The following is a 16,379-nucleotide window of genomic DNA, read 5'->3' as shown; positions in this document are numbered from 1 at the left end:
TTTTCCCCCCCGCCACCCAGCTACAATGCAATTCCCTTCTGCCTTTTCAGACCCAGCTTCCTCCTCCTTCAAGAGCGGAGCCTCGCAGCCTCGGGCGGTTTTGAGGTAGGTACCGGCAAAAGGAGGAGGGGAGGCCGAGCAGCAGCCAGCCTGGCGGCCGTAGTGCTGGAAACGAGCAGAAACAGCAGCTGGAAGAGGAGTGCAGGGCCTGGGCTCTAACAACTGAGTGGCCTCCCCCCTAAAAGCCACCGGGTCGGTCACTCTCGGTTCCTCCTCCTCCTCCTCCTCGCAGGGGCGGGGACGGCGGCGGGGCGGACCCCGTGCTCGGCCGCGGCGCGGCCGGGGCTGACACACAGCTGCTGGCAACAGCTGGATGCCCCCCGTGCGGCGGCAGCCGGGCCTCGGGGCCGCCAGGCAAAGGGGCGGCCTCAAAGGTGCCCCTCGGGGGACGGCCGGTGCCCTTCGAGGCAGGTTTGCTGCAAACAGCAAGTGCCAGGAGACAGGGTCCGGTGGGGTCAGCGGTGCCCGACCGGCCAGAGAGCCTGCGGGCACAGCCGGCTCACTGGCTGCTGGCGGTCCTCAAATACTTCGATCCCTCCCCGAAGGCTTGTGGTCAAACCTCTGCAACCTTCACTTACTGCTCTCTCCAGGCTGGCAAAACTACGGTGCTGCAACACATCAATTCTTATTGTGGTGGTGCTGGTGGTTGTGGTTCTTGCTGTTTGTTTGGTCACAAGGTGAAAAAAAAGGGTAAAGCTGTTTGCCTTGTTTTTCCTCTTCTCTTGCTGCCTCTGCCCAATGTTGGGACTGGGAAGAATGAAGAGAAACATAAAGAAAGGAATGTCTGTTTGACATGAAGAGACAGAGGACTGTGGGAGTTGGGGGGAAGGGAGACTCACAGGGAGACCGGAAGGATGGGAGGAAGGTTAAAGATTGGGGAAAACAGATGTGCATATGTGTATAGACTTCTAAACCATTTTCTTGTAGTCCCAAAGTCTTGATAAGTACTGTGTGTCTCTTTTTCCTCTTTCACCTTCTGTCTGCTAGGCTTTTCCCTATGAAGACTCTCCCACTTAGAAAAAAGAGCACTTGCATCATCACTTGCGGGACAGACCTTCACAAAGTTCTTCAGCCCTTCTGGTACCAAACATTAACTATAATGAGAGTACTTAGCCCTAAACTCAGGCCCTGTTTGCTGATATCTAACCTTAGCTCCATTTGATTTTTTCATCAGTAGTTACCCTAGTTCTAATGGCCTATACCTATACCAATCCTAAAACACGCTGTCACTTAAACCCTGCTTGACCCTTCAGACTCTCCAGATTAAATTTGGTTTAACATGTTAAGACTAACTCAAGTGAAATCTAGCAGCACCCGCAGGATGAGACATAAATGTTGCTTTTCAAATTAAATTATGGCAAGCCCTTAACGTTCACCTGAATTCGGTTAGGTCAGCTAACTCTGTTCCCAAATGTCTTCCAGCTTGATTCTCCTGTTGGTCTGGAACATTGTGTTAAACCTGACACTCCAAGGGCTAATTGTAACTTTAAACTCTAGCCCAGTGACCTTAAATAGTAGCCCAGCTAAGGGTGTCAGTGCTCAATGGAGCTCTGCAGCACACAGCCCACTTAGTAGTGAATTTAACTTCTCAGACCCCTGTGGACCTGGAAGATGAACTTCAAAAAGTTCATCTGAATCCAATGTAGTCTACCCCACCATGTTTCCTTTCCCTTGCTGTGCCCAGCACTCCTGAATTTCTTGTGGTGTCTGCAAGAAGGGTGAATTAGCCTGGCTTTCCAGTCATTACACAAACTCCTGTATTAAGGCCAGAACAGCAACATTTGGCTGTCCCAGAAATACTTGCAGATGTATTTAGGAGTTCACCTTTTTCAGCTCAAGTGCAAGACTGGTGACATTGACAGACCCAAACCCAAAATCTATCTTTTTGGTCTAGCAGCAACAGCAGGTCTTCCAGGATTCAGAAAAAATCCTGGTTTTTTTTTTTGTTTTTTTTTTTTTTTTTTTTTTTTTTTTTTTTTTTTTTGTTTTTGTTTTTGTTTTTTTTTTTTTTTTTTGTTTGTTTTTTTTTGTTTTTTTTTTTTTTCCCAAAAAAACCCCCTAACTTTCCACACTTATGTCTCAACAAACTACAAACTTCTTGCAATTACATAGGGCTCATCATGCAGCCCTTGTTCGTACTGCTAATTCAAAATATCTGCAGTACAATTTTCAGCCTACTCTGACAGGCTAACACATCCTCTTCTGTAAAACCAGAAGTGAAGGTGGCCATTAACAGATCAAAATATATCCTTTAAGCTATGCTACAACAGTCCTACTACTGTACTAACACCCTCAATTTAAGATGGCAATCCCAGTAAAATTCAGGAATAAATACAGTTCTCTAGCCCATTCATTCCTATAACTGAACTGTATCACTAACACCATCACAGCAAAACAACCCCTACTATTGAAGGATAATTCCTCAAAATTCAGTTTTACCTTACATCCCTTCTAGCATCAGACTTTTTTTCTGCTTTGGTGGTCCTGACAGAATCTAGGGTATGATTTTCTAGCCTTAGGATTCATAGAAATCCTTACCTCGATCCCAAAGAAGTGATACCTCATAATTTGCAACTTCCTCTAGTCCATTCACTGTCAACACAAGCCTTTATTTTTGCATGGCATAACCTGTGAAAAACAAACACAGGCCTCCGGCTCCTGGATGCATGATCTTATGACCTAACTGTGGCTGATATGATTCTACTAGCACCAGGCTATCTACTCCTTCAGCAGCTCTCAGAAATAAAAATATTATTTTCCAACCATATCTCAGTCTTAATCATCAGTTAAGGTTTACCCAAAGAGAAAGGTAACCTCTATCAAATGGAAATTAATTAAAGACCATTTGAACACTTTAGTGATCAGGAATATATTGTATGCTTCTCTCCTATACCATATGTTAACCCCACATTTTGGGCTAGTCTTAACCCAAAGGAGGTTGCCATGTACAGCCTAGGAAGGGAGTTCTTTCTGATTCACCCATTGTGAAAATGTTCTGGACTGACTGGGGCTTGTGTCTATGTGCTAGGGCTAGGTTTCTGCAAAGCTTGAAGAGCGATGCTTATCTGCAGAACCTGTAGGTACCATCAAAAACTGATGAATCTGGATGAATTCAGATGAGGATTATCCTGAGTTAGCTTGAGTTGATGGGATAGTGTTTACCTGGCCATGCTGGATATCTGGCTAAGTTTGCAGTCAGACTAATGGATTTTAAGATTTAAAGGCATTGACTGTATAGCATTTTTTGTGCTGAAGGACAACTGTGGACAACTTCACCAGTGTAATTTTCCCAGTCACTTGAAATAATATGTGTTTTGGTGTATTTTGGTGTTTTGAGATGGATCAGCTGATACTTATTGCTAGGGATCTGGTTGTGGCTTCAGAATGCAAGTGAGTGTAGCAGAAAGAAATGTATTCCTGTATGCTGCAAATTTTGCAGGAATGATGCCACTGGTGAAGTGTGGCAGTTTGGGCAAGAAGTGAGAACATGTGGAAGAGGACTGTCTAGGTAGAGCATTCCTGGGAGAGATGTGAAACTAAGGTTCCTAAACTCATGGAAATTTGGAAACTGAACCAGGGTTACCCATGTTTTGGTAAGTACCACAAACAGTAGATCACTGTAAAAGAGCAGGATTGTTCCTGTAGGCAGCTATTTTGGCCTTTTAAGGATCTCAGTTTTAAATCAGAGTAGAACATAGGCACCCAGGTCCTGCTGCAGTCTTTTATGTTGCTGCAAATCTGTCCTAGGTATGGAGGTATTGTTACTGAAGGGTATTGTAGCTGCCAATTACTTTCTATGTAATTTTAATGGTTTTAAAATATATATCTGAAGCTATAAATGAGAAAGTGATCTAGGGTTTCATTTGGAACCTGGTAACATGGCTTAATGGGAGGAAACCCCAAAAGCTATCAGTCACAATTAATTGGTTTTAGTCAGAGATTTTGTGATTTTGCTGTCACGGTAGGATAGAATAGACAGCTTTCCAGTTTACCAAATGTTGCCACTCAGTGGTATCAGCGTAACTGTAATATCATGCCTTTTATTTATTTATGAACACCATATGCCTGTCATGTTGGAAACCAATGGATGTTGTGTGTTCATTCATTAGGTTTCTGGAAACAACAAAGACCCGCGATTATATTGCACACCAGTCATTCTTGTTAGTGCTTTATTTCAGTAAATAATAGTGGTCTTCAGAACATTCACTGCACCATCAATTAAATGCGTCTGGAATCTCTATGTAAATATACATCATATACATATATATATACTTACATGCACAGTTTATTTGCTAACACTATTATTAGAATGCCTGGGGCCTAAACCACCATGATTTTTTATGCAGGGCTGAAAATAAAAGCAACCCTTTCTCTGTTAACCTAGTAAGACCATCAGTTTGGTCAGTGAGACATTTCTGCTGAAGTTCCATAATGCCATAGCTCCGTGAAAGCATTCAGCTAATAACATTAGGCACAGCTTTGTCTGCTAATCTATGCACTTCCGCCAACCACGTGCCATTACAGAGAAGAGCAGAATGTCTAACCTCTGGTCTGCTCAGTGTGTGCTACACGGGTGATAGTTTGACTTTGTCTAGGGAAGCATAAAATAGGTAGTACACTCATGTTCCAACAGATCACAGTGAGAGAAACTTGGAAGCCTCATCATCTTCTCACTCTTCTTGCTGATCTACAGTCTTTATTTAGGATAAGTTCTTGAATTGTGAATTTCTGCTAAAAGTTTCCTAACAGGGGAAGCTTCCACCACCTCTCTCCTGATAGTGTACCCATTATAACAGATTTCATCATAGGATTCTTTTTTTCCCCAAAACCTATTAATAATATTGCCGTATTCCAAAGTCCCTTTTATTACAGTATCTGAGCTCTAAGCCACATGAACTTCAACTATGAAAATGTCCTTATTCCCAATTAAATCACCAAATGTCAACCACCAGGTATAGTTTCTGATGAGAATATTTTTCCCTTTAAAGGGCAGTGGAAGAGGTGACACAGAATTTCAGCGATCCAGCAAACAAAATTCAAAGCTTGTGAAACTGTAGATTAAAGACACATTGCCTATCTGTAGGAAAATGTTAGAGGAAGCAGGGTTGAATGATGAGTGAAGCCAGAGATTGAATGTATCCATAAAAGTTACAATGCATGTCATGTGGGTAGGGGAACATGAGGAAAAGGTATGTTAGGAAAAAAACCCAAGGGAAAGGGTTTATGAATACCAAGTCATGAGTGCTATACTGAACAGTGCTGGCCAGTGCTAGAATAGGTCAGAAAGTAGAATGAGGCTGGTGCCTGGCGTGAACTGAAGTTGTCCTATGATGCTGTAATGGAGGGAGCACGGATGCCAGAGGCTGAACCTGAAAAATCACAAAGCTCTCACACTCATCATGTGACACACTCAGGGTTAGAACAATGATTCTTAATGTTGACAACAAGCAAGGCAATTGTGTCAGGGAAGCAATAAACTGGGATTTGCAGACTAGCTAAAACTTAGAAATTGGAGTGTGAAACACCTGAGTCTCATGCTTACCTGTCCTATCACAGGCAACTAAGAGACAGACATTTAACAAATCTGCAAAATTCCATTGGTGTTCTCTGTGGTGTGATAGCTGAATGACTGCCTCCTAAGCACACTCCTGTGTATCTTTAAAAAGTTGTACACTCACCCCAACATAGTACCCAATGGGAAAACCAGTGCTTGGAACTGTCTGCAGAGCCACATACATGTAGCCTGGACTTATAAAACATGTAACTCATTTCTTGCTTGTATTTTGTATGCAAAACAAGAAGTCTGGTACAAAGACTACTGTCAAGAAAAAATTCTCAATCAGTCTAAACTGGTGGAGCACTGCTAAAAGCAAAGAAATTAAACAAAATTTCATCAGGTTGCATCTGACCTGCTGTCAAATAAGCAGGAAAAAAAAAAAAGAAACTAATATGGGGATGCTGGTGAAAGACAGCCACTAAACCCTCGCCAGTTATTATTACAAGGGATTAAACTGGCAGTCGACAAGCTGTATGCCAGACATCAGCCTCATAGAACACTGCACATCTCTTAGCAGAAGTAGGTTAGTAGAAATGAAATGTGGATACAGGGATAGAAATGCAGAGAAGAGCTCATTCAAACATGCTTCAGCCCCTTGGTCCTTAGTGAGAAACTGAAGACATGAATGCCGTAGTACCACAACTCTGATTCAGGAATAGCCATGTCGGTGGCCTCGTGCACTCTCAGCCCTCCAGAGGAGTGACTTGTGCTTTCCTATCAGAGAGCTGGAAGGTTCTAATTTATGGCCAGAAAATACCACATCCTCATTTGTCAAGTTCAACTCAACCCTTTTTTTTTTTTTAAGGACTTAGTTCTTCTTGTATTTCTTGTACTGGGGAAACTGATTTTGCAAGAAAATTTGCTTTCACCTCACTGCTGAAGCAATTAAAGTACAGTCCAAAATGTTCCCTTGACTACCTTTTCATTAAGAGGAAAAGAGAGGTTTCGGTGTTCCTCAGCACTCACCCAGGCATGTCTGCTAATCATACCACGAGCGAAGAAGAGAGAGAACTGCTCCAGAAAACTGTCCTCTCCTTTCCTTTGGAGGTATCTGGAGCACAAAGACATGTAGAAGAGATGCAGATAAATTAGATTTGTGCTCCATCTTCTTCTCACAGCATCTTTTGCTAGGGATGTGGAGGAGTTCTTCATGTTGTGACTTGGACAATCAGACTAGAGCTTGAGACTTTCTTTGTGAGGGCTGAAGAGAGGATTTAGGAGGGAAGATGGATTTTAGCTGGAGGTCATCCCATTTATGTGCTGTCCTCTCTCTGGATAGACAGTGTATTGCCAGTCTTACCCAAGCTGTGCTCATGAGTTGTGTTGTAGGAGAACGTAGCTTGTTTACTACCTCAACCATGTTTTCTGATCCAAAGATATAATGTTGCTGACAAGTATTTTTAGTCTGAGCTTCTTACTATCGAGTTTACTTTGTAGTCTTGGTTTCTTCAACTAAAAATAGCTGCAATATAACAATAGCTTTTAGGTGGTTCCACTTATTGGATTAGATGTGATTTGTTTAAAAAAAAATAGCAACATGTGATGGTCGCTCAGTGCCTTCATTCCAGAAGGACCTTGGAGAGATTTACTACCCTGTGCTGAGTCTCACCACCTGTTGCTGTGGTACAGCCAGCGCTCCTCTGAAACACAGCATTCCTCTTCTTCAAGGACTGTCAGACCACATTATCTTTGCTGGTTCAGAGATTTTTTTTTTTCCTGTTTTCTTTTTTTGGTATGTAGAAACGAGGTAAGTTAGAATTTGGCCCAAACACTAAAGTGGAATAACCCTCTGTCTGCAAAAGATCGTGGAGGCTTTCTTCACACCCTGCCAAAAGGTCAGGATCTCTGTAGTACGATCCCTTGGTAAGGTGACACCTGCAGGCATACAGCACTGCTCCCGTCTCCCTGTGATATCCAAGCAGAAATGACTCAGAAGGGAGGAGCTCTGCCTGCACTGACTCACCATTGCTTTCTATATTTACCCCACAAATTTGAAAGTCAAATTCTGTCAAAAATTTACCTGTAAGTTTAACCTGTAAGATTCTAGCCCCAAGGGCTACAGCTTCAAAACTATGCAGCAGGTTGGTTTTTTTATTGTTTTGTTTTGCAGGATAGTGGAAGTTTGAGCATGTTACCGCTTGAGTAGCGGGAGTTTCGTCAGTGTAGCATCTACATACTTATTGCTGCAACCCAGTAAGGTAATGCGAGGTTTCTAAGTATTCTTACAGCCTTTATTGTCCTCAGTTGGAAAGGGCGTGACTTTTGGCTTTAAAAAGAAGTAAAAAAACCCAACCAACCAAACTCAGGCTTTGTCATGAGAATAAAAATAGTACTGTTTGGCTGGTTTGTCATGTTTGTCCCTTAGTCTTAAGTTTCACAGTTCATATAAGGTGTGAGGTTATGAAGTGGGACACAGAAAGCATGTTGTGCTCTAATGCCTCCATTTTCACCTCTAGAAAGGACTTCTGCTGAGAAAATACAATTGTGAGTGTGTTAACAGTGCTGTAGAAAAGATACTACATGGTCCTTTGGTAAGCCATGTACACAGATCAAATTGGATTTAATTCTACCAAAGAATTATTGTGGCTTTGAACAATGTACCCAGGCAACATGAAACAATTAAAATTTCATATTAATTGCATATAAGAATCAGTTATAGTGCTTGGATTTTTTAAGACACGAAAGGTAGACTGTATTTTGAGACGTAAGATAAGCATCTTGCTCACCCAATTAGCATTTGTAAGTCTGTTAATTTTCACTGAGGTTTATCAATTAGTTTTAAAATTAGAGTCTGAGCAATAATTTTTCTGAGATTTGCTCAATTTACCGAGATCTGTTATGAAGTACGAGGTGACATAAAGAGATCAGCCCACTTGCTGACTTGATCCTGCACATTGTCTTTTCACTGGGAGCTGCAAGTAAGTTACCATGCACTGTGTCCCTAGGGAATTTGGGAAAAAGTAAGGATATTGCATCTGCTGCAGGCAAGGGTATGGGACCTCACTGGATCTGTGCAAAACTGACTTGCTGTCTGATCTGTACATATTCTACCATTTGAATAAGGCTGAACTAGGCAGGATTGCCTAACTTCAAAGCACAACAGTCATTTAGGGGCCTAGAATGCAACATCATTAAATCAGAATTAAAAGAAACTGCATTCCTGCACATTGCTTTTATTATACTAGCTTGCTGTTTACTCTCATACACAGAATGTCATGCATTCCATATTAAAAGCAGGTATATGAAATGAAATAATGAGACACCAACATCTTCATATTAAAGCATATTTTTTTTAACCTCCCTGGGAAAATTCTTGGTCATTTCAGTCTATCAGCTATTTCGTTGGTACTTATTTTTCTCTTTTCATCTTTGAAACTCAATAAGGAAATAAAATACCAACATAAATAAATGAAGAACAGGGTTTCTCAACACCAATAAGCTAGACAAAAGAAACAGAACACTAGAGAATGTTTATTTATTCATGACATCTTCATGAATGCCATACTTTGGAGGGAATGGGAGATTTTTGTTCATATTTGACTCTCAAGTGTGTTAACAGGTTTTATTAAAATGGAGGGGTGGAGGGAAGGCAGCTGGCTTGAAAAAAATAGAGACCCTAAATGCAACCAGATTAGAAGCGTGTAGCTCAGGGAATTCTGGCTTGGGGATTCTCTGTACTGCTGTGACCCTGGATGCATCATGAAAACAGTCCTAAAAGTGAAATTCAGGAATTATGTAAAAGTTTTCTCATCTCACTGATTAAGAATTGACAGCAAAGTGTGAGAAGATAGAAGCAGGGAAAAAGAAACTCCCTGGACTGGCAAGGGTATAAATAAAAATTTCAGATCAGCCCCCAACACGTGACATTTCTCAGAGCCCCGACCTTGCAATATATTGTGTAACTTCTCTTACCACAGAAGCTTAGGGACTCAGGTGGTGTCCACCAACCTTAAAGTCTACATGTAGCAAAACCATGCTGCACCTCAGATCAGATCCAAGGAAACAGTCACTAGAGTCTGTGTGCTGTTTGTATGGTCTGTCTAATGTCATTTCAAGTTATCTGATAGCAGCTCTTAAAATGCTGGCAGTTTCCATGCTGTTAGGCAAATGAGGCTTAGAAGAATTAACACACACACACACACACACACACACACACACACACACAGAGACACACATATATATGGTCACTGAAACAATACAGAGCAATGTGTGAGCTTGTCATTAAGTGTTTTATTTGTAAATATTTTTCTGTCCTCAGGATTCCTACGCATTTATTTACATTATTCTTTTTGAAACAGCATGTGCATTAGAAAACAAATGTCAGATAACCCTGCATTGCAGTTGTCACCGCACTGACAAAGAGCCACGTTAAGGGTGGGGGTACCCTCTCGATGCAAACATAAAGGACCTCAGATTTTATGAATTCCTCACCCATGAACAGGGGGACATGAAAACATTCTTTAATATAAGTCTAGTAGCATTTAATTTTACTAGGAATATTTACTTTAAGACACTGTATGAGTAAAGAAGATAAATATCATGCCAAAAATCCAGCTGTATATTCCCAGAGCAACCTGGCCTAATGCGCTCGTACTGCTGCCTTGGGTACTGATGTGGGTGAGAGGTCATCAGTTTCCTTTGCTCTCTTTGCTTTATCCAGAAGGTGAGTTGTGTCAGGAGGGGCTTGGAGGCTAGAGATCATGTCATCTTCAAGTATTTTGTTGCTGATTTTCTAAATACCTTATTTCAGCTATAGCTCCTTTGCTAGTGTGAATTTCCTGCACTGATGAAAGAGAAGAAAAACAACCCCCAAATTTTGCAAGTCAGAGGCTTGCTGAGCATATCCTTTACTCTGGCATCTCTGTTTGGCTTTGCTGGTGTTTTGGTTGTGTAGAGGGTGTGGCTTGAGCTTTACAAACCTAATGCCTCTCTTGCATAAATAGATTTCTCCAAAATATCACATGATAATTGTCATAAATAAATAAATGAATAAACCTATGCTGGTGAGTGACCTCAATTTAAAACCTCCCATCTGAGTTGGCACAGGTAACTGTGAAGAGACACTTAAAGATCAATATTAACAATGTAATCATCTGTCTAAGATTGGCAAGGTCAGGTACACTGGGAGTTACAAAGGCTAATTTCATGAAGAGCCATGATTTATATCGGTGTCTAAAAAAGATGTCAGCTCCCACTGAACTTTTTCCCTTGAGTGGGGCAATCAGAAGCATAGGTACTTTTTTGCCTCATGCCCCAGTGCTAACACAGATTCTTGCACAGCTGACAAGACAGTGAACAAACTTTTCTGGCAGTTATGGCATGGAAAAGATCACATCTCTCTAGCAAAGAACTGTTTTCATGAAACTCGTACAATCCTAACAATCTCTGAGGACTGAGCTCATTTGCTGCATTTGGTTGACACTGCCAATGGATTGTTAGCTTTTAAGTGAAGGAAAAAGTAGGTAGATTGACTGCATACCTTTGAGGCCACTGATTATAAAAAAAACCAGGAATGTAAAACCAGAGAGGAAATACAGACCTGTCCTGGAAATGCCCTCTCATTTGGGAATGGACAAGATGTGTGTTTGAAACTATTTTTGAAATGTTGTTTTATATACTTAAGGAAACAAGCCCAGAATTCACAAAGCCCTCTGAGAAATGTACAACCTATCAAAGACTCAATCCACAAAGCATGAAATTTGCAAAACTCCAAGGAGGCTGTGGCCATGTTAGTGAGTTCAGAGACTATGTATATGACAAGGACATGACCTGGACATTTCCAGCATGTAGTGCATGTAGGGACTAACTTTTGTGATTGACATGGCCAGAAGAATATTTTGTAGATGGGATCTGGTGTAGTGTGAGCACCTTTTATTTTCTGTTTTTGTTTAATATTGACAAAAGAATCAGCCAGCACTGCCTGTTGAAAACTGCAGTTTGGTTTGTGGTATCTTTTTTTCTGCCCTTGCTTTCAGCTGTTGTTGGTGGTGAAGAGATCACTTTTATATCTGAATGCAGAGTTGGAGCCTATGAAATTTCTTAGTGTAGCAGAGGCTCGCTCTGTGCCAGGGAGGCAGGAGAGCAATAAGAAGATGGGAAAACAACAGATTCCTTTCTCAAGTTCCTATTTTTTTTTTTTTTTAACTAGTGTAAAATACTTCTGAAAAGGACCTTTGTCTAAAATACTTGAATGTTGCAACTATTGTTTTACTCTGTAAGAACACATTTAATACAAACAGGCAAACAAGAAGAGCCTGACAACTTTTGCCATTGTAAGGAACATGGGGACGCCATTGCTGATTAGAAGCAAAATTACATCCAGAAAATATTTGTTGCCATAGCGACCATATTTCATTGATTCCTTTTTCTGCTGTACAGATCTGATTTAATTATTTCAGATATTTATAAATAGCTTCCCGTGGGGCCAAAACTAATGGCTACAAAATAAAGTTGCAAAGACTTTGGATGTGCAGCTCAGTATGGTCAGATGGAGACCCCACTTAAACAAAGCAGTCAAAGTGAGCACGTTGGTTTAAGCACCGCATCTCTTTCCAAAGAACTACGCATGTGCTTAAAATCACACATGGGCTGGAATAGTCTGCTGCAGCAAATAGTGAACATTTCTATTTCAAACTGTGTGGTTTGTTTTGATTTAACTTTCATAAACTTCAGTAGAAATAAGTCCTTAAGTAGTTACACCATTAGTCATACTAGGAGTGGCCATTTGCCTACTCAGTAGTTGCTGCAAGCATTAGAGAAAATATGGGCATATACACCTTTCATGGTTTCATGTTCCTTCCACTAATCCTCAGCCTCTGTGACTCGTCCTCTGCAGCCCTCTTCTCCTTATTTTTGTTTATATTAGTGCCAGGGAAGTGGTTGAAACACGTGCATTTTACAATTGCCTAAAAGGGAATTTTTCTGTAAGTGTGCAGGTTGATTATGCAGTATGTGTAATCTCCAGTAGTTCAGGTCCCTTCAAGAGGAAACACTCTTGAAAGCTTCATCATGCTCAGGTGCCAAAAGTCTTGCAGCTACTCTTCATTGTTTGCTTAGAATATGAATTACACATCATTTGACTCTGTATTCTCACTTGTTAATTCTGCCTTTTAAGTGCAATCACAGTCAGTTTGTGTGAGAAAGAGGAAAAGGTTAAAAATGTACAATTCCTGCTGCTTTTCATAGGTTTTATCCCTTCCTGTAAAGCATGGCATGCTTTACAGAAGGGGATAAAAACCAAACTGGTTCTCTCCCCATGTGGCACAACAGAGGTCATTACAATGTAGTCCAGAGCAAAAGGATTGCAAGGGACAGCTGAACCTGGAGGAACAGAAGTGGAGAATTCCAGAAGCAGCTTAAAAATTACACTGACACAAATTGACATCTGCAAAGACAAATAATCAGAAAACTGGTTAATGCCTCTGACACCATCTTTATCCATACTACTTTCACATATTTTCAGAACATAGTTTGTATCAGACATTTGACACTTTTCTAGCCTTCTGCTCTCAGACTTTCCTAAAATATGCAAATTTGCATTGCAAATCTGTTTTTGTCAGAATCCAGGTGGCATCTTTGCAAAAAAAGTCAGGTTTGGGTTTTAGTTTTTAATGCTCCTCAGTCTCCCTGGGGTGCCAGTCACACTTCCTCCTGCCAGAAATTACATTATATTTGCAATTCTTTTAGACTTGTGAAGAATCAGACTCCAGGTCCCTCAGACTACATATAAAGAGAGGACAATATCTTCAGAATTCACTCTTTCACCTGCTCTGTGAATCCACAGGAAATAGTCAAGACATCCTGAGACTGTATCTGAAGGCATCCCATGGCAACACCTGATCTGCAAATGTCCCTCTTGAAGCTGTGCTGCTGGACAGGAGAAAGGTCTCTTCCTGTGACGTTTATTTTGGAATATTCATCAGCTAAGGAGGCCTGGTATCTTACTTTCCTTACATACCATGTGTGTTTGTGGGCAGCTTGCCCTCCATTTTACCCTGCTGAAGTATTCTGGGATGTGTTACTGTGATCCTCTTCCATGGAGTGGCTTTTCAGGGAGGAACAGCAGTCATCCCAGAGCTGGGGTTAAGTCTAGCAAAGAGTGCCAAAGCTTGCTGAGTCCTGGTCCTCCTGTCTCATGGGATCAAGGTCAACAGTGTCTCCCACAGCAGTAGGTTTCCTGGGATAATTAGTTGATAATTGTGAGGTTTTCTGTTCAGCAGTCCCCATTGTAGTTTCCTCTCAGTACAGTTGCATTGAACTTAGTGGGAGATTGTTCAAATAAATAAGAAGTGTCTTAGATTTTAACCCAGTAAGTTCCTGTCTTAGAGCAGTGATGTCATGACAAAGAGCTGATTTTGTTCTGATGCTGTATTTAGTAGAGGTTTGGAACTTCTACATCCCAAACCCACGCAATTAGTGTGGAAAGGAAAAGCCCTCTTCTACACGTCTCACAACACCTCTGGGCAAGGAAGGGCCATTTTGCATCAGAAGCTGAAACAGGCAAAATCCAGTAAAGGAGGCAGGGACAGGCATTCCTCTGCCTTGGCAAAACCAGAAAAGGAGATGAGGGAGAACCCTCAGAGGAGGACTCAGACAAGTACAGAAGGATTAATCTGTGATATACTGTACAAAGTAAGCAGAGCTGAGCCTGGCAACAGGCAGCCCCACGAAGCACGGCTCCAGTGCTCTGCGTGCAAGGGGCTGTTGTCCATCAGCTCCAGCATGACCCTGCACGGGCTGTTATCACAGCTGTTGGAAACTGTTATGTCAGCGTACCCTTTCAGTCTCTTCAGGAATAGAAGAAGCTGTGCTCTTTTGGATTTTTTAATGCCCTGCTTAGTCTGGATCACAAGTTAGTGAGACATTGATAATTTTAACCATGTAATGTACAGGCCTATTTGTTTGTATTCCTGGGGTGTGCTTTTTGTTTCTGGCAAACACTTCCAGAGGAAGTTTATGTAGAAAAGAGATGGAATAATTTCTCTTTCCTTACAACTTTGTCTTTTTCTGGTAAACATTGCCATGTTATCACCACATTAAAAAAAAAAAAAACCAAAACCAAAAAACAAAACAAAACAAAACAAAACCCAAAAAAACAAAACAAAAAAAACCACCCCAACTTCTCTGTAGGAAGTTTCCTTTTGGCACTGTGTCATTTTTTCCCAATAATTTTGTAAGGCACAGTGTCAGTTTGGGTTTTACTTTCCTTAAAAATGCACTACTATTTGTGCTCTCAACTTTCACAAATACACCATAATGCCAGTTTTACAATTGAGTTCCCTGCTTTTTTAGCCATGCTGCTGTTTGATTTTCAGAGAGAAATGGAGAAGCTAAGTATTTATACAAGGGAAACTTTATTTACATAATCAATAAACAGAAAAAGCAGAGAAACAATTCTACCTCTGCTTTTTAAGTTTTAGTAATGCTGCATGTAAGCTGTTTCAAAGATTTGTACCCTTGTCCCAGCTTCAGCAGACATCCCTTTAACTGCTTGTACTCTTTTTAGACTCCTTTGCATAAAAGAAAAACTCTCATTGTGTCTCAGAAATTCAATATTATATGGAAACCAGATAGGTTGGATTGTTTTTTTTTTTTTAAATAAATGCCTTCTGCCCAACTTTAGTATGGCAAGGAAATGTGATTATCACTTGTTGACAGGTATGCAGGTCATGTCAAGTGTTTCTGACATGTCTATTTTAAGTTAAGCTACAATTTGTATTTTGATTATGACGAGTAAAAATACTTGGACAACAGTTAGTTTTTGCCTGTGAATGAAAATTGGAACATACAAGTTGTGGTCAGACAGGCTTCTATTAGGGAGATGAGGCTTTGACTGGGTCACTGCCCAGAGGTGCTAATTAAAAATAAAGAAAGAAGCAAAACTCCATATCACCCTCACTCTCTTTGAAACAAAAACATCAGAACAACACAGGAGAAATAACATTAAATGACTTGTGAAAGGCAACTAGAGGTTTTCTGCTTGCCCATTTTGGGAAAGTGATAAAGTATCCATCTTCTGCTTAACTGTCTATTTTATTCCACAAGCCTGTATTTCTGCAGCATTGCAAGACGTTTTAAGAGTGAAATACCCTGTGGGTCCTGGCTCCTTTGGCTCTCATCAGTGAGTATCTCAGTCAGTCAGCAGCTGACACCCAGAAGGAAGCTGGTGTGAGGTCAGGAGCTGGAGTCCTAGCTGGCTTGCCAGCATACTGGAATCAGTCACCCCTTCATTCCTTTTAGACTCAGCAACAACAGGATCACTGCACAGCCCTCTGCAAGCCCCCAGCTTTGAAACTAGGGGTTGTGTCTCTGTGTGGGGTCTGTAATGCTAGGAGCAAAATGAAGAGCCCAGTTTGAGGCCATTTATCTATGCCAGGATTTGAGGACACAGGCTCCCAAGAAGTGGAGTCCCAGTTTGGCTAACAAGGGCACTAGACTTGAGACTAGTGCTCAATAGAACAAACTTCAAGTGTCGCTTTCCAAGCAGTTGTCATGTAATGTCTGGAAGCAAGGAGTGTGTTGGTCAGTATTCAGTTCTCTTCTTTTGGAAGTAGACTGGTTCTTGGAAGAAAAAAGTTGTCAGAGAATGAAAAGAGGGGGATGCTGAAATTTTGCTGGATTCAGTGTCTGTTTGGTCTTTATCCAGCTCTGAGCTCAAAGGCAACACTTGTGATAATACATTTTCTTCACCATAGAGACAAATGCACCTCCTGAGGGAAAAAACAGTTGCTTTGACATTTCAGGCTGGGAAACCTGTCCTTGA

At 41.2% G+C, this 16,379-nt stretch overlaps 1 long non-coding RNA gene across 5 annotated transcripts in view; it reads left to right on the top strand.

The window, feature by feature from the left end:
* The first annotated feature begins 2 nt into the window (after positions 1-2).
* LOC128805261 (uncharacterized) overlaps positions 3-16,379 on the top strand; it is a 34,726-nt gene continuing 18,349 nt past the window's right edge. For 4 of the 5 annotated variants that reach the window (XR_008436346.1, XR_008436342.1, XR_008436347.1 and 1 more), the window contains exons 1-3: positions 3-105; positions 3,500-3,653; positions 13,401-13,552. This is a non-coding gene — a long non-coding RNA (uncharacterized LOC128805261). The remainder of the gene's footprint in view (positions 106-3,499; positions 3,654-13,400; positions 13,553-16,379) is intronic. The other variant, XR_008436345.1, reaches the window with a different exon arrangement.

The sequence above is a fragment of the Vidua macroura genome, chromosome 1, assembly GCF_024509145.1.
Source record: "Vidua macroura isolate BioBank_ID:100142 chromosome 1, ASM2450914v1, whole genome shotgun sequence".
Classification (NCBI taxonomy): domain Eukaryota; kingdom Metazoa; phylum Chordata; class Aves; order Passeriformes; family Viduidae; genus Vidua; species Vidua macroura.
The sequence above is the reverse complement of the archived record's forward strand: the minus strand, read 5'-3'. Positions and strand labels throughout refer to the sequence as shown.